Raw genomic sequence first — 22,800 nt, 5'->3', positions numbered from 1 at the left:
CCTCTCGAGGATTTCCGGGGATTTCCATCCGATGGAGTATACTCACCATCGAATCGAAATCCGCGCCAAAATCCTCTGGCGATGACGTGTCGCGCCGTCGCCGCGATTATGACGCGGCGACGTGCGCGACGCTGTCATACAAGGAATTCCACGCATGCGTCGAATCATTACGACGCATGCGGGGGATCCCTTCGGTCGGATGGATCCGGTGAGTCTGTACAGACCAGCGGATCCATCCGTTGGGATGGATTCCAGCGGATAGATTTGATGGCATGTCATCAAATATTTATCCGCTGGAAATCCATCCCAGGGGATAAATATCCGCGGAAACAGATCCGCTGGAGTGTACACACCATAGGATCTATCCGCTGAAACCCATTTGCTGGGATTTTTCAGCGGATGGATTCTATCGTGTGTATGGGGCCTTACAGTTGCAAGAAAAAGTATGTGAACCCCTTTTGGAATGATATGGATTTCTGCACAAATTGGTCATAAAATGGGATCTGATCTTCATCTAAGTCACGACAATAGACGATCACAGTCTGCTTAAACTAATAACACACAAATAATTAAATGTGCCAGAGACTTTTGTAAGGGCCAGATCCACGTACATGCGCCTATCTTTAGGCGGGCGTAGCGTATCTCAGAAACGCTACGCCGCCGTAACTTGGAAAGACGAGTACTGTATTCACAAAGAAGTTACGCCTTTAGTTGCGGCGTAGCGTATATCGGGCGGCGTAAGCCCGCCTAATTCAAAAGAGGCTGGTTGGGGGCGTGTTCTATGCTAACTAATCGTGACCCCCCGCGTATTTGGCGTTTTTTACGAACGGCGCATGCACCATCCGTGAAATAATCCCAGTGCGCATGCTCCAAATTACGCCGCTAATCGTCAATGCTTTAGACGTGAACGTAACTTACGCACAGCCCTATTCGCGAACGACCTACGCAAACGACGTAAAGCGTAAAAAATTTGACGGTGGCCCGACGTCCATACTTAACATTGCGTACGCCTCATATAGCAGGAGTAACTTTGCGCCGGAAAAAGCCTTATGTAAACGACGTAAAAAAAATGCGCCAGGCGGACGTACGTTTGTGAATCAGCGTATCTACCTAATTTGCATATTCCTCGCGTAAATCTACGGAAACGCCACCTAGCGGCCAGCATAAATATGCAACTAAGATACGACGGCGTATCTTGTTTTCTGAATTCTGAATTCTTAATCGTAGGTCTTCTGAGAGCTCTTTTGTGCGAGGCATCATTCACATGAGGCAATGCTTCTTGTGAAAAGCAAACCCAGAACTGGTGTGTGTTTTTAAAAGGGCAGCTGTAACCAACACCTCCAATCTCATCTTATTGATTGGACTCCAGTTGGCTGACACCTCACTCCAATTAGCTCTTGGAGATGTCATTAGTCTAGGGATTCACATACTTTTTCCACCTGCACTGTGAAGCCTCGTACACACGATCAGTCCATCCGATGAGAACGGTCTGAAGGACCGTTGTCATCGGTTAACCGATGAAGCTGACTGATGGTCCGTCGCGCCTACACACCGTCGGTTAAAAGAACGATCGTGTCACAATGCTGTGACGTAAAACACAACGACGTGCTGAAAAAAACGAAGTTCAATGCTTCCAAGCATGCGTCGACTTGATTCTGAGCATGTGTGGATTTTACATTTAAAGCAAGTTGGCTCTTTTTTAACCAATGGTTAAATAACCTATGGGGCCCACGCACGATCGGTTTTGACCGATGAAAACGGTCCATCAGACGAGGCCTGAATGTTTACATAGTGTGTTCAATAAAAATATGGTAACATTTAATTCTTTGTGTGTTATTAGTTTAAGCAGACTGTGATTGTCTATTGTGATTTAGATGAAGATCAGATCACAATTTTATGACCAATTTGTGCAGAAATCCATATAATTCCAAAAGGGTTCACATACTTTTTCTTGCAACTGTAGGTGTATTGCAACATGCTGGTAGGAAGAGAGAGCAGAGTGAGCTCCTGCTGCTATTATCAGTCACCTGTGAGTATTTTACTGTTCAGTTAGAAGGCTGGGGTTGCAGGGAAGACACTATTGCAGGGATATGCAATTAGCGGACCTCCAGCTTTTGCAAAACTACAAGTCCCATCATGCCTCTGGGTGTCATGCTTGTGGCTGTTCGAGTCTTGCTATGCCTCATGGGACTTGTAGTTCTGCAACAGCATATCCCTGCACTATTGTATTTCTTCACTGTAAGTGGTGTCACCTACATGGCTGTACTGTGGGGCAGGACTATGTAGATCTCAGAAATACAATCATTTGTCAGGTAAAGCAGCTCCACTATATTTATTTTATTTGTGTATTTAGCTGGCCTGGAGTTCAGCTTTAATTTTTAAGATTTATACATTGTAAACTGATATTTTCTACACTAAAAATAAACAATGCATTATTCGCCCGTATCATGGGATTTGCTAGAAAGAGAGAGCACAGTAGTAGTTTTTTTTTTTTTTTTTAGGAACTCTGTTTCTAATTTGAAACCTCTTACAGAATCATACGGAGGAGGAAATTTTAAATAGGAGAGGAGTCCATTCTTATGTGTGAATATTTAATTTTGAGCTACTGAGCACTGTAAACAGCAGGCATTTTACAGCATGTGGTGAGGGGAAGCTGCAAAACATTAAAAAAGGGGCAGAGGATGCCACCTGCTGGCTGCATATAAAAATTAAATATTTTGAAGTGCAGTATTTCAAAGTGTTGCGTTTTTACTGGTGTCTGAGGCTCCATCGGAGAGATTTCTCTTCATTCCCATAGGGGTTGATTTACTTTAACTGGTGCACTCAGAATCTGTTGCAGCTGTGCATGGTAGCCAATCAACTTCTAACGTCAGCTTGTTCAATTAAGCTTTGCCAATAAAACTAAATGGTTTCTATGCAGAGCTGCACCAGATTTTCAACTCTCCAGTTTTAGTAAATCAACCCCAGTGTGACAAAGACTTCCTAGACTGGAAATGAGCAGAAATCTGCTACAGGGCCAGGGACAACAATAAAACAGGGGTTCTATTCTTTCCCTACCCTACAAAAGAAGTGTTTGTATTGCTGTAGAATAGGGGTAGGCAACCTGGGGCCCTCCAGCTGTTGCAGAAGTAATTGTAACTGGCAGCCTTGCAATGCCTCATGGGAAATGTAGTTCCACAACAGCTGGAGGGCCTCTGGTTGCCTACCCCTGTTCTACAGCAATACAAACACTTTTATGTCGGATGAAACCATTGTCAACGTGTAAAGCCCTGTACACACGATCGATTTGTTCGTTGAAAACAGAACTTTTTTCCATTGGTGAAAAGAAATAGAACCTGTTTTACATTTTTCCTATGGATAAAAAAAATGTAGAAAAAAACTGATCTTCTGTGTGGAAGTCCATCGGACAAAAATCCATGCATGCTCAGAATCAAGTCGACGCATGCTCGGAAGTATTGAACTTCATTTTTCTCAGCACGTCGTAGTGTTTTACGTCACCGTGTTTTGGCACGGTCAGATTTTTGACTGATGGTGTGTAGGCAAGACTGATGAAAGTCAGCTTCATCGGATATCCGACGAAAAAATCCATCGGATTAGATTCCATCAGATATCCGATCTTGTATACGCGGCTTAAGTCAGGGAAAATCTCTCAGATGCTCCCAGATACCAGTAAGAACCCAACAGGGGCTCTAAACCCTGCTCACGCCATGCAACAAAACCTTTCTAGCTAAAAATGTTAAATAAAATAAAACAAAACTTGTTTTTATATGACCATAATGAAGAAAGGAAAAAAATATATTTAAGCAAATGCGCTATAAAATAAAAGGAGACCATAGCGGATTTTGAATGCACATTTTGTATCTTGTACCTAATTCATTTTGTAAGTGAATTTTTATTTAATTTTTTTTCTACTTACTGCTCCACATTCTGATTGCTGTATTTTATTATACGATTTGTAAACTATTTCCTTGATTTTTTTTTTTTTTTTTTTACAATTTAAATTTGAAGTATCAAAGGAAAATTATCAAATTGTCAAAAATCCTATTTTTGTACCATTAGATTGACTTTACATTTCATCAGAAATAAATGCAAGTTGAGCTGGAGGTCTGTTTATAAAAAACATTTCACTAGGTTGTGTGTGTGGTTATTTTTCTTTTACATTAATGGACGGACACAGCCTTAATCTTGACAAAGTGGGTATTATCACTTTCTGCCTAGTCACTCCTAAAAGAAAGGCTAACAACTTCAAAGCTGAACAGCCCCGCCCAAGGGGCGGTCCTACTGGCTATATCCTCTCAGCCTGCATCAAGCAGCTCAGTTTGATGGGCACTGGTGGGTGGCACTGATATGCAGCCCTGATGGGCATTTATAGGCACTGATGGACACTCATGGGTGGCAATGATGGGCAATGAAAGGCTGCACTGATGGGTGGCACTGATAGGCGGCACTGATATGCGGCACTGATAGGCATCCCTGGTGGCACTGGCAGGTATTGTGGATGGGCACAGATTGGCAGCTGCCTGGGCATTGATTGGCAGCTGCCTGGGCACTGATTGGCATACCTGGTGGTCCAGTGTGGGTGACCATCCCTAGTGGTCCTGGGTGGGCATCCGAGGGGGGGCTGTGCTGATCAACAATCAGCACAGACCCCCCTGTCAGGAGAGCAGCCAATCGGCTCCCCTCTACTCGCGTCTTGTCAGATGCGAATGAGGAAAAGCCAATCAACGGCTCTTTCTGTTTACATTGTGATCAACCGTGATTGGACATGTAATGCACGTTGTAAACGTGCATTAGAGCTAGAAACGTTTAGCGCTTGAGCATTCAGTTCAGTGGGCAGAATAAATTATTATTCTGGCAAATTAAATGACTTACGCCCCAAGTGCTTACAAGTGTCCAACATTTTTTTTTTTCTTCCCAAAACATTTCTGCCAATAGGAAAGGTGTCTAGGGGAGAAGACCAAAAATTCAGTATACAAGAGGTCTAAGAGTTGGGTTTACTTACAAATTATCATTCCTACTTATAGACCTGAGTCACATGGGCGCTGAGGTCCATAGTTTGTGAATAGGCTGGGTGTTTAACCACTTCAGCCCTGGAAGGTTTGGCTGCCCAATGATAGGGCCATTTTTTGCTATACGTCACTGCTTCGCTTTAACTGTCAATTACGCGGTTGTGCGATGTTGTACCCAAACAAAATTTACGTCCTTTATTCCCCACAAATAGAGCTTTCTTTTGGTGGTATTTGATCACCTCTGCAGTTTTTATTCTTTGTGCTATAAACAAAAAAACAGCGACAATTTTGAAAAAAACACATTGGCCCGGATTCAGAAAGAATTGCGCTCTATTTGCGGAGGCGCAGGGCAACGATTTTGCCCTGCGCCCCCGCAAATATTTTGCGCTGCCCTCGATTCACGGAGCAGTAGCTCCGTAAATTGCGAGGGCGCGCCGGCAAAATTGCCCGGCGTAAGTGCGCGCAATGTAAATGATCCCGCCGGGGGCGGGAATCATTTAAATTAGGCGCGCCGAGCGTAGAGCGCATGCTCCGTCGGGAAACTTTCCCTAAGTGCATTGCGGCAAATGACGTCGCAAGGACGTCATTTGCTTCAAAGTGAACGTGAATGGCGTCCAGCACGATTCACTTACACAAACAACGTAAAATTCGAACGTCGCGACGCGGGAACGCCGGGTATAGTTTAGCATTGGCTGCCCCTGCTATTAGAAGGGGCAGCCTTACGTTAAACACAACGTAACTTGCGTACGCAGGGGGCGCGCAACATTGTGAATCGGCGTAAGTATGCAATTCGCATACTATACGCTGACCACAATGGGAACGCCCCCTAGCGGTCATCGCAAGAATGCAGCCTAAAATCTGCGTGGCATAAGAGCCTTATGCCACGCAGATTTTAGGCTGCAGTCGGCGTAACGAGTTCTCTGAATCAGGAGAACTCGTTACGCCGGCGCAAGTCAGCAATTGCGCTGCGTAACTATGGTTACGCAGGCGCAATTGCTTACGGAATCTGGGCCATTGGGGGTAATTTACGAAAGGCAAATCCACTTTGCACTACAAGTGCACTTGGAAGTGAAGTCACTGTAAATCTGAGGGGTACATATGAAATGAGGGGAAGCTCTGCTAATATTATCATCCAATCATGTGCAAGCTAAAAAAAATGTTTTTATTATCCTTGCATGTCCCCCTCGGATCTACAGCGACTGCACTCCCAGGTGCACTTTCAGTGCAATTTCAAGTGCACCTTGCACTTGTAGTTTGCACTAGTATTGCAAGTGGACTTGCCTTTAGTAAATAACCCCCAATATTTTTTACTTTTTGTTAAAGTAAATATCCCAATTTAAAAAAAATTAAAACATTTTCCTCAGTTTAGGCCGATATGTATTGTACGTATTTTTGGTAAAAAAAAAAACGCAATAAGCATATAATGATTGTTTTGCGCAAAAGTTTTAGCGTTTACAAACTATGGGAAAGATTTATGTCATTTAAATGGCGTTTTTATTATTATTCTTTTTTTTACTAGTAATGGCGGTGATCTGCGTTTTTGTTTTGTTTTTCGGTATTGCGACGTTGACACTTTTGACACATTTTTGGGACCATTGACATTTACAGAGCGATCGGTGCTATAAATATGCACTGATTACTATGTCACTGGCAGGGAAGGGGTTAACGGTGTTCCCTATTGTGTGTTCTAACTGTGGGGGGATGGGACTCACTATAGGAGATGACAGATTGTGTGTTTCTGCAAAGTAGAAAACACAATGGGGCAGATCCACAAAGATCTGCCCCGGCGCAGCGTATCTGATATACGCTACGCCGCCGTAACTCACTTCTGTTTGGTTCGAATCCAGAAAGAATCAGCGCCGTAGTCTATCTCTCGCGGCGTAATGGCGCGTAATTCAAATTGGCGAGTAGGGGGCATGTTTCATTTAAATCAAGCGCGTCCCCGCACTGAACGAACTGCGCATGCGCCGTCCCTAAATTTTCCGCCGTGCATTGCGCTAAATGACGTCGCAAGGACCGTCATTGTTTTGACGTGGACGTAAATTACGTCCAGCCCGATTCACGACCGACTTACGCAAACGAAATACAATTTTAAAAATTATACGCGGGAACGACGGCCATACTTAACATTGCGTACGCCACCAAATAGCAGCTTTAACTATACGCCGAAAAAAGCCGACTAGAGACGATGTAAAAGAATGCGACGGCCGCTCGTACGTTCGTGGGTCGTCGGAAATAGCTAATTTGCATACTCGACGCGGAAAACGACGGGAACGCCACCCAGCGGACGCTGAAGAATTGCATCTAAGATCCAAAAGCGTACGAAGACGTACGCCTGTCGGATCTAACCCAGATCCCGTCGTATCTTGTTTTGAGGATTCAAAACAAAGATACGACGCTGGAAATTTGAAAGTACGCCCGCGTATCAGTAGATACACCGGCGTACTTGCTTTGTGGATCTGCCCCAATCTGTCTTGTCTCCTCAGACAGCACAGGGATTTGTGTATTTACACACCCAAACCCCTGTGCTGCCACTCGAGCACGCCGGCCACGCGCATCGGGTTCCCTAGCGGGCGCGTGTGCGCCCTCTGGTGGCTCTCCTGGGCGAAGCCGTATATATATATATGGTATTTCGCCCAGGAGAGACATTCTGCCGCAGTATATCTGCGTGAGCCGGTTACTAACTAGTTAAGTGGCTGAAGCTGCAAACCTATTCAAGTCTACGGTGACAAAATGAGATATAATTTTGCCCCTGTATAAATCATTAAAACACTACCAAAAGAGTAGAGGGCCATAATGTGCAAGGAAGGAAGGGGGCCGCACTAGAGATATGACTAGTCAAATTGGCTAGCATGTTTAGAGGCAGGGTGCAAGTTAATGAAAAAGAGGAAAAATACTGCAGGCAAGCATGTCTAATACTTGTTTTTTTTCAATGTTGTTACACTACTTCGATCTTGGTGTGGTTTGAGTATTCCTTCCAGGTCTGTGCAGTTATCCAGTGTGAGACTTCACCTCTGTGCAGAAGCTTCCTCTAATAAAGACCAGTCACTGCTGCTCTCTCCCCTTGTGCAGGGTGACTGGTCTTGTCTCCGCCCCTCTGTATTTTTTTGCAGGCAGTTTTTAGTGGGTGGAGCTTATTGGGTCCTTCCCACAGCTCTGCTATGTGCAGCACAGTGATGCAGTCATCACTTTTACATGATAATATCTGTGTTTTAGCCCTGGACTTCATCCAGACTGGCCCATTTTGACAGGTCTCTCCCATGGCGGCCGAACAACTCCCGCACCCCCCCCGGCCACCCAGGCTGGTACTGGTACTCTTTTAGGCAGTACCAGTGGGGAAGCTAGACATTATTTCACCCGGGGCAAAGAATCAGTTTGGTGCCCCCCTTATGGGACAATATTAGGCAGAAGTGAGAAACTCCCAGGCCATAGCTGTTGAGTCAGCTGTCTGTCTCCTCCCCCCATGCTCCCCTGTCGTCCCCCCTGCTCCTCTGGTCCTCCCCCTGCTTCTTTGTTCCCCCCAGGTGAGCGCTGCGGGGAGGGAGAGACAGAGGAGCGGAGGGGGCAGCAGTCTGCTGTCACTGAAGCCGGCCCACTGGGAAACTCCCTGTAGTCCCAATGGCCAGTCCATCCCTGGTTTTAGTTCACACAAAGGTGATTTTTATCCTTTAGGAATATATTTAAAATGAAAGTTTTGTATGCCTGTAGTTCAGCTTTAAGCCGGTGTCAGGGCCTCTTTAACCACTTGCCGACGGCGTACCGTCATTATACGTCCACAAGGTGGCTCTGCTGGGCGAGAGCACGTAATATGACGTCCTCTCTCCCAGCCGCCACTAGGGGCGCGCGCGCCCCCCGCGCGCCCCCGACTCCCGTGCGTGTGCCCGGCGGGCGCGATCGCCGCCGGGCACACGCGATCGCTCGGTACAGAGCGGGGACCGGGAGCTGTGTGTGTAAACACACAGCTCCCGGTCCTGTCAGCAGGGGAAATGCTGATCTTCGGTTCATACAATGTATGAACAGAGGATCAGTGTTTCCCCTAGTGAGGCCACACCCCCCCACAGTAAGAACACACCCAGGCATACTTAACCCCTTCCCCGCCCCCTAGTGTTAACCCCTTCACTGCCAGTGGCATTTTTATAGTAATCCAATGCATTTTTATAGCACTGATCGCTATAAAAATGCCAATGGTCCCAAAAATGTGTCAAAAGTGTCCGAAGTGTCCGCCATAAAGTCGCAGTACCGGAAAAAAAAATCGCTGATCGCCGCCATTACTAGTAAAAAAAATATAATTAAAAATGACATAAAAATACCCCCTATTTTGTAAACGCTATAACTTTTGCGCAAACCAATCAATCGCCTATTGCGATTTTTTTTTACGAAAAATATGTAGAAGAAAACGTATCGGCCTAAACAGTTTTTTTATATATTTTTGGGGGATATTTATTATAGCAAAATGTAAAAAATATTCATTTTTTTTCAAAATTGTCGCTCTATTTTTGTTTATAGCGCAAAAACTAAAAACCGCAGAGGTGATCAAATACCACCAAAAGAAAGCTCTATTTGTGGGAAAAAAAGGACGCCAATTTTGTTTGGGAGCCACGTCGCACGACCGCGCAATTGTCTGTTAAAGCGACGCAGTCCCGAATCGCAAAAAGTACTCTGGTCTTTGGGCAGCAATATGGTCCGGGGGGTAAGTGGTTAAACTATCCATTCAAGCAAGCCATTGCACAAAAAGAGTAATTCTGTTGAAGTCTAAATTTCGATCATTAAGCTGCTTAGGATTAGTGGAAAGGGAATTCTGGTTGCTCTGGGGTGCGACACTTTGCGGTAATTAATAAAGCCTTACATTGGGTGGTGGAGGGGTACATAAGGATTACTCCACATTGAAATCTGTCACCCCCAGGACCAGCAGAGCACTTCCGCCCCCCTCCTGCCCGCAGGCCTCCGGAGTAAAGTCATTTCACACCGTCTGCTGGAGTTCTTAAATGTCCAAAAAGACTTCACGCTTCAGAATTTCCCAGCAGGCCCTGTGAAGCCATGACAGATTGTGGTCAGGCAGTAACCTGATTCATTCTCTCGGATTTTCGAGCGTTTCCTGTGCCGTCTCACACTGGGAGTCCCCTCTCCTGATCAATCATGAATCCTCTGTTTGGGGACGTAGATCGGTGGCTGGCATCGGCTCCATGAAAACCAGGTCAGCAGAAAATACAGCGTATACCTCCAGTGAGCATCCATCAACGCCTGGCTTTAATCATCCCTCTTTATTTTTATCTTCCATCTTATTTTTTTTCCCCGGCTATCAAAGCCAAATTGGTCTGGAAGAATTTGCGCAGAAAGGTTAAAGCGGAACGTTAGTGCTGAAAATTTGTCTTTTTTTTTTTTATTCATTTTTATTATGTCTCTTCTGCAGTAAAGGATTTTTACTAGGGCTGTGGAAATTAACTATTAATTCATCGATTAATCTTTAATTTTTTTGATCGATCAAAATTTTTTTGATCGATCAAAATTATTTGGATTGGTACTCACCTCTCTGCCGGCTTCCGGGCCTTCAGGGAGTTCCGTTGGAGATCCGGTGATGTCACGGACACCGGCGAGGCTTGCCGTATACATCTGAAGGGCTCCTTTGCTGTGCCTTCATATCTGCATGCCGGTGGGACCTCACTATCTGCCACACGCAAGGGCTGTTACACTTCCCTCTATCACTTCCCTCTATCACTTCCCTCTATCAACCTGGGATTCTACAGCCATCCACTGGGAGTTGTGATAGTTCCCTTCATGGGACATCTATATGCAGACGGACTGATGTTACCTTCTCCTCATGTGGATTCAGCAGTGGCATCGTTGTACACATTTTTATACCAGTATCATACATGTTTTTATGACTGCTTTTGGTACCGTTTGGTATTACTCGCACCATTTTTACAGTTTATGTAGCTACATCGATTTTATCTCCAGTGCAATATTTATTTTGTTACCTACTTGAAGACTATAAAAGTTTTAATGCTATTCCCAATCGAGTGCTGCCTTTGGCCCCGTACACACGAGAGGATCTATCCGCTGGAATTTATCCGCGGACCGGTTTCAGCGGATAGATCCCCTGGTGTGTACGATCCAGCGGATGTTTTTCGGCCCGATGGATTTCCAGCGGATCAAAATTTCTTAACATGCTAAGAAATCGATCCGCTGGAATCCAGTCCAACACATTGATCCGCTGGTCTGTATATCACAGCGTCGCGCACGTCGCCGCGTCTTCATCGCGGCGACGGCGCGACACGTCACCGCGGAGGGAATTCCGCGGGGATTTTGATCTCATGGTTAGTACAACCATGAGATCAAAATCCGCCAGAGGATTTATCCGCAGAAACGGACCTCCGGACCGTTTCCGCGGATCGATCCTCTCGCGTGTACTAGGCCTTTGTGTGTTTTTTGTATCTTGCTATCCGTTTTTCCAGTGGTTGGTAGCTGCATTGAGAATCAGCCTGCAAGGAGATCAGCTAAAAGTAGTTGGATCTGTATGTGCGTTATAATTAATCAAAATTAGTCGATTAATCGATTTAAAAAAAATCGATTAATCAAACACAAAAATTTTGATCAGTAACAGCCCTAATTTTTACCTTTCACCTTTCACCGTACACACGGTCGGTTTGGTCCGATGAGAATGGACCGAAGTTCATTTTCATCAGACCAAACCGACCGTGTGTATAGGCCATCGGTCTGTTTTCCTTCGGTCCAAAATTTTAAAACATGCTTCAAAACCGAACCGATGGACCGCTGCCCCATCGGACCAAACCGTTTGTCCAATGAAACCTGCTTATTTTGAAGTTTGTTGTCAAAAAGTCCTAAAGGCCCATACACACAATCAGACTTTTTGACAACAATTGTCCGACGGACTTGTTTGATCGGACAATCCAACCGTGTGTACGGACAATCTTTTTTGCTTTTTCATCTGACAAATGTTCCTTGTGAGAAACTTTCCTGCAACAAATGTCCTACGTCGGCTAATCCGATCGTGTGTACACAAATCCATCGGACTAAAGTCCAAAGTACAAACCAGTACTGCTCCGGAGTATTGCTCCGAACCAATGCTAAAGATCAGACAACAATAGCACAAGTTGCCCAAAGGGTGGCAGTAAAGAGCAGAAAAACTACGTAGTACATCTATTACGTCACTACGTTCGTGTTTGTTGGCTGAAAAAGTCCCGCCGTGTGTATGCATACCAAGTTCACGGCCAACGCCCATTCGGAGCAAAATCCACGGAAAAGTCCGATGGAAGTCCGATCGTGTGTATGAGGCTGAAGAAGTAGATGCTGATCTTGGATGATGGCTCCATCCTCCCGGAGAAGAAGCAGATGAAGCCATTTTGGTAAAAGGTAATTAATCACTTAAGGACCGCCTAACGCCGATATACGTCGGCAGAATGGCACGGCTGGGCACAATCACGTACCTGTACGTGATTATATAATACCCAGCCATAGGTTGCGGGTACGCGCCCACGGCGCGCACCAGCGACCCGGTCCGAAGCTCCGTGACCTCGGCCGCGGGACTCGCCAACCCGATCGCCGCTGGAGTCACGCGATCGGTCCCTGGAGCTGAAGAACGGGGACAGCTGTGTGTAAACACAGCTTCCCCGTTCTTCACTGTGGCAGCGTCATCGATCGTGTGATCCCTTTTATAGGGGGACACAATCGATGACGTCACACCTACAGCCACACCCTCCTACAGTTGTAAACACACTTGAGGTCACACATAACTCCATCAGCGCTCCCTGTGGTTAACTCCCAAACTGCAATTGTCATTTTCACAATAAACAATGCATTTTAAATGCATTTTTTGCTGTGAAAATGACAATGGTCCCAAAAATGTGTCAAAATTGTCCGACGTGTCCGCCATAATGTCGCAGTCACGAAAACAATCGCTGATCGCCACCATTAGTAGTAAAAAAATAATAATTAATAAAAATGCAATAAAACTATCCCCTATTTTGTAAACTATAAGCTATAAATTTTGCGCAAACCAATCAATAAACGCTTATTGCGATTTTTTTTACCAAAAATAGGTAGAAGAATACGTATCGGCCTAAACTGAGGAAAAAAATAGTTTTTTTATATATTTTTGGGGGATATTTATTATAGCAACAAGTAAAATATATTGCATTTTTTTCAAAATTGTCGCTCTATTTTTGTTTGTAGCGCAAAAAATAAAAACCGCAGAGGTGATCAAATACCACCAAAAGAAAGCTCTATTTGTGGGAAAAAAAGGACGCCAATTTTGTTTGGGAGCCACGTCGCACGACAGCGCAATTGTCAGTTAAAGCGACGCAATGCCGAATCGCAAAAAGGGGCCTGGTCCTTTAGCTGCATTTTGGTCCGGGTCTTACCTGTAAAATAGAAAAAATGTGAGAAAATAAACAGAAAAGCACCATGTACACAATCTTATACCCACACTGTTCCCGAGGAAGGCTCCAGAGAAAACTCCAATAAAACATGATCCAGTTTGTTATTAACCACTTACCCCCCGGACCATATTGCTGCCCAAAGACCAGAGTACTTTTTGCGATTCGGGACTGCGTCGCTTTAACAGACAATTGCGCGGTCGTGCGACGTGGCTCCCAAACAAAATTGGCGTCCTTTTTTTCCCACAAATAGAGCTTTCTTTTGGTGGTATTCGATCACCTCTGCGGTTTTTAGTTTTTGCGCTATAAACAAAAATAGAGCGTCAATTTTGAAAAAAATGAATATTTTTTACATTTTGCTATAATAAATATCCCCCAAAAATATATAAAAAAACATTTTTTTTCCTCAGTTTAGGCCGATACGTTTTCTTCTACATATTTTTCTAAAGAAAAAATCGCAATAAGCGTTTATTGATTGGTTTGCGCAAAAGTTATAGCGTTTACAAAATAGGGGGTATTTTTATGTCATTTTTATTATATTTTTTTTTACTAGTAATGGCGGCGATCAGCGATTTTTTTTTCGGTACTGCGACATTATGGCGGACACTTCGGACACTTTTGACACATTTTTGGGACCATTGGCATTTTTATAGCGATCAGTGCTATAAAAATGCATTGGATTACTATAAAAATGCCACTGGCAGTGAAGGGGTTAACACTAGGGGGCGGGGAAGGGGTTAAGTATGCCTGGGTGTGTTCTTACTGTGGGGGGGGGGGGTGGCCTCACTAGGGGAAACACTGATCCTCGGTTCATACATTGTATGAACAGAAGATCAGCATTTCCCCCGCTGACAGGACCGGGAGCTGTGTGTTTACACACACAGCTCCCGGTCCCCGCTCTGTACCGAGCGATCGCGTGTGCCCGGCGGCGATCGCGCCCGCCAGGCACACGCACGGGAGTCGGGGGCGCGCGGGCGGCGCGCGCGCGCCCCTAGTGGCGGCTGGGAGAGAGGACGTCATATTACGTGCTCTCGCCCAGCCGAGCCACCTTGTGGACGTATAACGACGGTGCGCGGTCGGCAAGTGGCTAAATGCTTTTAAAAATTCTAATTTATAAACCAGTTTGTAAATTTAGATTCAGAAAGCGCAGAAAAGGTATTTTTGTAAATACATTCTGAGTGCGGGATTTCCAAGTTCATAATTCTCTCGCGCTTCCTTCTTCATTCCACGCTTTTATGAATGTCGAGAAAATGAAGCAATTAGCTAAGATGCCGTTGTCGTAAAAAGCCATTTGGTGAAGTGATGGCCCATTCTTGTGCATTCCAGACACCGATATCACCCTGGTCATTAGACCGAGTGCTCAGAGCAAAGAGAATAAAATCTTTCATTAGACTTTTAAAGTGAGCGAGATCTCTCCCAGAAAGAGATGATTCTCAGTTTTTCTTAGCGGGAGGTCAGGCAATGAGTTTTCTACCTGCGCAACCTTATGCTGACTTGTCTTCTGTGGAATATGAAACGCAAGGTTAATCTTTTTGCATTAAATGCCAGCCTAGCTGGGTGCATTGGAAGCTGTATCTATTTGGGTTAGTGGCATTTTATTTCACCGTAGGAAAAGTTTATATTCTGTGTGTGTATATAGATATATATATTTCTTTTGACTATATTGTTTTGCAAAAATTATTTTATTTTCTCGGAAATTCTATAGAAAAAAAAATAAAGAAATGTAAAAAAGTAAAAAAGAAAAATATTTTTTTTCCAGCTTCATGCATTTTTTTATTATGCGAAACTGAAAAAAAAAAGTAAAAAAAAAAAAATGAATGAAAAAAAAAAAAAATTAAATAGTAATGGCAAAGAATAGCCAAAAAATCTGCAGTAAAATAATAGCTCTTGTGAAGTGAATTAACTGCTTGCCGACCAGCCGCCGCAGTTCTACGGCGGCAGGTCGGCTCTGCTGGGCGAGAGCACGTAGCTATAAGTCACCTCGCCCAGCTCCCGTGCGCATGCCCGGTGGGTGCGATCGCCGCCAGGCACACGCGATCGCTCGTTACAGAGCTGGGACCGGGAGCTGTGTGTGTAAACACACAGCTCCCGGTCCTGTCAGGGAGAGAAATGCTGATCTTCTGCTCATACAATGTATGAACAGAAGATCAATCATTTCCCCATGTCAGTCCACCCCCCCTACAGTTAGAACACACCCAGGGAACATACTTAACCCCTTCCCCGCCCCCTAGTGTTAACCCCTTCACTGCCAGTGGCATTTTTATAGTAATCCAATGCATTTTTATAGCACTGATCGCTATAAAAATGCCAATGGTCCCAAAAATGTGTCAAAAGTGTCCGCCATAATGTCGTAGTACCGAAAAAAAATCGCTGATCGCCGCAATTACTAGTTAAAAAAAAATATTAATAAAAATTACATAAAAATACCCCCTATTTTGTAAACACTATATCTTTTGCGCAAACCAATAAATAAACGCTTATTGCGATTTCTTTTTAACGAAAAATATGTAGAAGAATACGTATTGGCCTAAACTGAGGGAAAAAAATGTTTTTTTATATATTTTTGGGGGATATATTATAGCAAAAAGTACAAAATATTCATTTTTTTCAAAATTGTCGCTTTATTTTTGTTTATAGCGCAAAAAACTAAAAACCGCAGAGGTGATCAAATGCCACCAAAAGAAAGCTCTATTTGTGGGAAAAAAATGACGCCAATTTTGTTTGGGAGCCACGTCGCACGATCGCGCAATTGTCAGTTAAAGCGACGCAGTGCCGAATCGCAAAAAGGGGCAAGGTCCTTTAGTTGCATTTTGGTCCGGGTCTTAAGTGGTTAATAGTGTCGTTGTACATGATCGTGTTCTTGGCGTTCGGAAATTTCCGACTACATTTGTGTGACCGTGTGTATGCAAGACAAGTTTGAGCCAACATCCGTTGGAAAAAAATCCACGGTTTTGTTGTCGGAATGTCCGATCGTCTGTACGCGGCATAAGGCTATATCTAACACAGAAAGCATCACAACTCAATCCAACACTGTAAGCGGGTAGCTTTGACATACACTTTAATATGATATAAATAAAATCCATGGGCCAGATTCTCGTACAATTGCGGCGGCGCAACGTAACTCGTTTATGTTACACTGCCACAAGTTTTCAGTGTAACTGCCTGATCCACAAAGCACTTACCTGTAAACTTGCGGCGGTGTATCGTAAACACATCCGGCGCAAGCCCGCTCAATTCAAATGGGGCGTCTACCATTTAAATTAGGCGCGCTCCCGCGCCGGACGTACTGCGCATGCTCAGTTTATAAATTCCCGCCGTGCTTTGCGCGATGTGACGTCATTTTTTAGAACGGCGACGTGAGTAGCGTCCATTCGTATTCCCGGACGTCTTACGCCAAAACAAAAAAAAATTGAAATTCGACCCGGGAATGACGCCCATACTTTAACATGGCTCGACTAAAGTTAAGCCATGTTAACTTACTTGGGTGTGAAGGTAACGGCGAGTGTGATGGATTATATGTCTCTTAACCTGCTCCCCCTTTTGGCATTCTTTAAACAAAAAGCACTAACTTGGCAGAAACTCCCTCTCTCGCTGATTGGCAGGGTTAATCTTCTGAAGATGAAGATTCTCCCGGTTATACTCTATTTTCTGAGGAATGCTCCGGTATGGATACCGAAGTCTTTCTTCAGGAAGTTGGATAGTATCACTACCACGTTTCTCTGGGCGCCGAAAACACCCAGGCTGGGGTTGAAGGTTTTGCAGGAACCATGGGGTCAAGGAGGGCTGGCGTTGCCTGACTGGCGCAAATACTACCTGGCGGGGCAATTAGTTTTTGTACATAGATGGTTGAGTTCAGACGCGGGGGATTCGGCTACCATACTTGAGGCAGCCCATTTGGGCTCCTATGAGTCCCTTCGGTTGGCAATACATCGGGGTACAGGAAAGGACCTCCCACTGACAGAGTCTATGAAGGCCACGGTTAAGGCGTGGGTAGAGGTGGAGAAATTGGCCTGTCCCAGCTACACGGGGGTCTCTCCCTTGACTCCCCTGTGGATGAACCCGAAGCTCCAGCAATTCTACAAATTTGACGATGCTGCAGGATGGGCGGGTAAAGGGATTAAACAACTTAAGGACATTACACGTGATGGGGTACTTCTAACTTTTGACCAACTTAAGGCCAAGCATGACCTTCCTAACACACAATTCTTCCGGTATCTGAGACTGAGACACGCATTCCAGACGCAGTTTGAAACACAGACAGTTGCATCTTTTCCTTCTCGACTGGAAGACCTCCTAATGACAGAAGACTTGCCCAAAACTTTATCAGTGACATATAAAGAACTGTTTAAAATCAGCCCTAAGGCATTGGTAAAATGTAGAGAGCGGTGGGCGACTGAGGTCCCTGGTATACTAGGGGAGGAGTGGGATGACATGTGGGATCGTCCGTTTAAATATCTAGTGGCGGCTCGGGATAGACTTATTCAGTTTAAGTTCCTACATAGAAGCTATTACACCCCGGCCAGACTGGCAGCGATTTACCCGTCGGTGCCACCTGAGTGTTGGAGGTGCACTTTTTCACCAGCAGACGCACATCACGTGTTTTGGGACTGTCCACAGATTCAGCAGTTCTGGATTGGGGTCACAACATGCATAGAGGGAGTGCTGGGGGTACCTATACCTAGAGAAATTAGTGTTTGTCTGTTGGGTTTGGTAGAGGAGGTGGTCCCTTCCAGGGCGCATAGGACGTTACTTAGCATACTCCTGTTCTACGGGAAGAAAGCTATTTTGCTCAAGTGGAAGAGTCCGGGGGCACCAGAGATAGTATTTTGGAAAGGGCTGGTGAATGCTATGCTCCCATATTACAAGGCAACGTATTTATCTCGGGGCTGTGTGGGAAAATTTGAAAAAGTGTGGAGGGCCTGGTACGAATCTGATCAGACGGTTGGGTAGGTTGGAACGGTAAATGATTTCTGAATCCTTCACACATTGTATGCCTATCATGTTTTAACTTCTGGTGCATCGGGACTATGATTGGTGATAATTAAGCAGCATGGTGTAAATCCGTTTTTTCAGTGGAACCCTGCGCTGGTTTCGGTAGGGGAAGGGAACTGAGTAGAGGGGGGAGGGAGGGTGGGAGTTCTGTGGTTACTGCCATCTGTGATGGCTCTGTTTTGTATGTACGTGGTCATGTTGACCAACTGTTTACTTGGTGCTGTACCAAGGACTGTATGTTTTTGTTACGTCAAAACTTTCAATAAAAAGAAATTTATTTAAAAAAAAAAAAAGTTAAGCCATGTTAAAGCAGGTGTAACTTTGCAACGGAAAAAAATTACTAGCGACAACGTAACGAACGCGAAAACCGTCGTGGATCGCCATAAATGCTCATTAGCATACCCGACGCAGGAAAATTACGCAAACTCCACCCAGCGGCGGCCGAAGTATTGCATCCTAAGATCCGATGGTGTAAGTCAATTACACCTGTCGGATCTTAGGGCTATCTATGCGTAACTGATTCTATGAATCAGCCGCATAGATAGGACAAGAGACAAGAGACAAGAGATACGCCGTCGTATCTATTCTGTGAATCTGGCCCATAGTAACCAGATTTACACTTTTCACAGGGCTTCAGGGTAGTTGTTCTAGGTTGAACTACAGCCATTTTTCACACAATTCTGTGTTCTGCATGAGGGTGAGAATGCAATGGTAGAGAAAGAGGGTGTCAGGAACATGGTGTCAGCCATCGGACTAATGCGCCTGCACATGTTAATAGACATAGAAGCCTAACTAGGTGTGCAAACTTGCATACATGCAAGAATGCCGACACGTGCACCACAGATACTGGCACCATGTAGACTATTCAAATCTGAGCTCTGCCTAGGATCATTGCTGAGTAGTCCTTCAGTCTGCTCTCCTGCAACTCTTAAACCTGAAACTTACCTGACCTTGTCATTGACCCCGCTACCATCTGACCTACTTTTATGATTGTCCTTGTCTACATATGTATTTCTGCTCAGCTCTGTTGAGCAGACCGACCTTGACCTGGACTTCTGACCAAGATTCTGTCTATGGACTTGGTACCTCACTATCTATCTTCACAACCTCTAATTTTTCTTGACTCTCTGACCTTGCCTTTGATTCCTTGCTTGACTGTTCCTTGACCCAGCTTGTGGGTGCAGCTGCAGCGTGGTGCACCAGCAGCAAAGAAAACACTCAAAGGCTGAGGTGAAAGAGATCGGTATATTAGGAACATGCCAAAAATGTACAAACAGGCACAACTGACCGGAGCCACTTACTAACAGTAACAGAGGATTACACCCCTAAAATGATGCCGACAGGCAGCTTCTGCAATAAGAAACGGGAATGCGGCCTGGCTGGTCCAAACCCAAATGAGAGGCTTCCTAAGTGGAGATAGCATAGTGCCTGCACTTTACCTACTCCTCGGAAATCTTTCCCTGCTGCTTTGCACTGTCCCTACCAGAGGGAGAACATGCCCCTACACTAGCCACTCGCAAAAAGTCGGCCAAACCCAGGAGCCAGAGTCAGCCACTGTCCTGACGCAAGATGGCCGCTGAGGTCACGGGGGTGTTCCAGTAACATATCGGACAACTGTCCCCCCTGGTGACCGCAATAAGTCATAGAGGAACTAAAGCCCTTTTCATACTGAGGCACTTCTAAACTGCCAGTAAATCACTAAGGGCCAGACCCACGTACATGCGCTTTAGGCGGGCGTAGCGTATCTCAGAAAGGCTACGCTGCCGTAACTTAGAAAGACGAGTACTGTATTCACAAAGAAGTTATGCCTTTAGTTATGGCGGCTTAGCGTATATCGGGCGGCGTAAGCCCGCCTAATTCAAAAGAGGCTGGTTGGGGGCCTGTTCTATGCTAACTAATCGTGACCCCACGTATTTGACGTTTTTTACGAACGGCGCATGCGCCGTCCGTGAAAGAATCCCAGTGCGCATGCTCCAAATTACGCCGCAAATCGTCAATGCTTTAGACGTTAACGGAACTTACGTACAGCCCTATTTGCGAACGACTTATGCAAACGACGTAAAACGTAAAAGATTCGACGGTGGCCCGACGTCCATACTTAACATTGCGTACGCCTCATATAGCAAGGGGAACTTTACGCCGGAAAAAGCCTTACGTAAACGACGTAAAAAAATGCGCCGGGCAGACGTACGTTTGTGAATCGGCCTAATTTGCATGTTCCTTGCGTAAATCTACGGAAGCGCCACCTAGCGGCCAGCGTAAATATGCAACTAAGATACGACGGCAAAAGAGGCTTACGCCAGTTGGATCTTAGCAAAATTCCGGCGTATCTTGTTTTCTGAATAAAATATATGCCGGAGCATCCTAGAAGTTACGCAGCGTATCAATAGATACGCCAGCGTAACTTCTTTGTGGACCTGGGCCTAAGCGCTTTTGAAGAGCTTTTCAGGTGCTTTTGAAGAGCTTTCCATTCATTTAAATGGAGAGGGGAGTTTTTTCACCACCCTGCCAGCGCACTGCCCCAGTGTGAAAGCATTCATTGATTTTAATGGAATAGGTTTTCATGAGCTTTTCAGGCGCTTTTTTTAGCATGAAAAGCGCCTCAGTGTGAAAGCGGTATGAGTTCCTCACAACTTCCTTCCCCCTTCTGCAATGCTGCTTTGGCCAAGGGACACCTACAGATGTGTACAGTACACGTATTGTGTTCTCCTGGCAGCCTGCCCATACATAGTTCGATTTGAACTGTCTATGGCTGGCTTTACAGCCGCTAGCAATAATCGCATATAAAATTTGGCAGGCTGGTTGTACCCAAGTTGATTGATCGATCCATCAACTTGGGTATATTCAACCTGCCCATACATGGTTTGAATCTTGGGGCAGTTCCTGCTGAACCAGCCGAGAGTCTAACCATCTATGGCTGGCTTTACAGAGTTTGGGAAGAGATCACAAGCATAGCAAATGCAAGAGGAAACCTAAAAATTGTAACACGCACCTCCAACAAAATGATTTAATAAGACAACTTAAAGAGTAAAATTAGTGGTCAGCAGCTTAGAGCAGTGTTTCTCAACTCCAGTCCTCAAGGCGCCCCAGCAGGTCATGTTTTCAGGATTTCCCTCAGATAAAACAGCTGTGGTAATTATTAAGGCAGTGAAACTGATTAAATCAGCTGCGCAAAATAATGGAAAGCCTAAAAACATGACCTGTTGAGGCACCTTGAGGACTGGAGTTGAGAAACACTGGCTTAGACAACCAGTCAAATGTATTTTTATTGACCTCCAATCAGTGGCAGTTAAAATGTGATTGGTTACTATTGGTTTCTTCATTTTGCATGCGTATATAGAACATGCATATAGAGGAGACATTCATCTGACTTATTTGTGCTGTAATGAGATAGGAGGCACCATTACGCTGAGATATGTCTGCAAAATGTTTCCACTTTTTGTCACGTTCAGATCCCTCTGGTGTTAATGAAATGGACGACTGTGTTAATTGCCAACAGGCGGATTTCAGCTGGTGAGCTGCGCATTAACGGCATTGCTGTTAAACGGCTTTGACTTTTGTATGAGGGATGAGGAGGGCAGAAATGACTGTATTTCGCAATAAAAGTGACACTTCTATTTTTTTTCAGTGATATTGTGAGTCCTGGCAAGACTGTTAATTAACAGACTGGTAAAGAGCAACACTAACTAATAAAACGGGGGTTAGAGCGGAGATGATGTGATTTAATCCATAGGGTTGGGTGTACTAAAATAAACACTGAATGGGGCACTGGGTCGGTTTTTCTGACCATCAAGAGCCCTTAATCCTGGCTAGGCTTGTCAATCTCAGTTGCTGGTGGGAACAATGGCTGTTTCTGACCAGTGACTTGCTTCTTTCACCAGGTTTGCAAGGCAGGCAGAAGGCTAAAACGAGAGCAAGATAGCACTGTGCATTCATTAGTATATAGACTAAACCCGGTCATATATTCATCACATTATTAGTCTGATATCAGCACCTTTCACATAAACAGCTACTTCATTTAATTATTAAACTACATTTTGGTAATTAACTGTATATGAAAAATAGACACATTGGCCCAGATTCACCGAGAGCAAGGCGCACATTACGCCGCCGTAGAGCAAACACCGTATGCCACGCCAACATAGCGCGGAGAGGCAAGCATTGCATTCAGCAAGCCAGTGCTCCCAACACTGCGCCAGAGTGGCATAGGTTTCGAAGGCGCATGCCGGTGTAGGTGGAAGTGGGTGTGACCCCATGCAAATGATGGGTCGAGCGCCAGACAGGTACGTATCACGAACTGCGCATGCGCCGTGACGTGGACGCATACACAGCACCCCCCTGCGCCTGCTCACAACCACGCCGGCACAACTGCCTAAGCTACGTCGGATCACCGCGTACGCCATGAA

The sequence above is a fragment of the Rana temporaria genome, chromosome 7 (genome assembly GCF_905171775.1).
Source record: "Rana temporaria chromosome 7, aRanTem1.1, whole genome shotgun sequence".
Taxonomy (NCBI): Eukaryota; Metazoa; Chordata; class Amphibia; order Anura; family Ranidae; genus Rana; species Rana temporaria.
The sequence above is the reverse complement of the archived record's forward strand: the minus strand, read 5'-3'. Positions refer to the sequence as shown.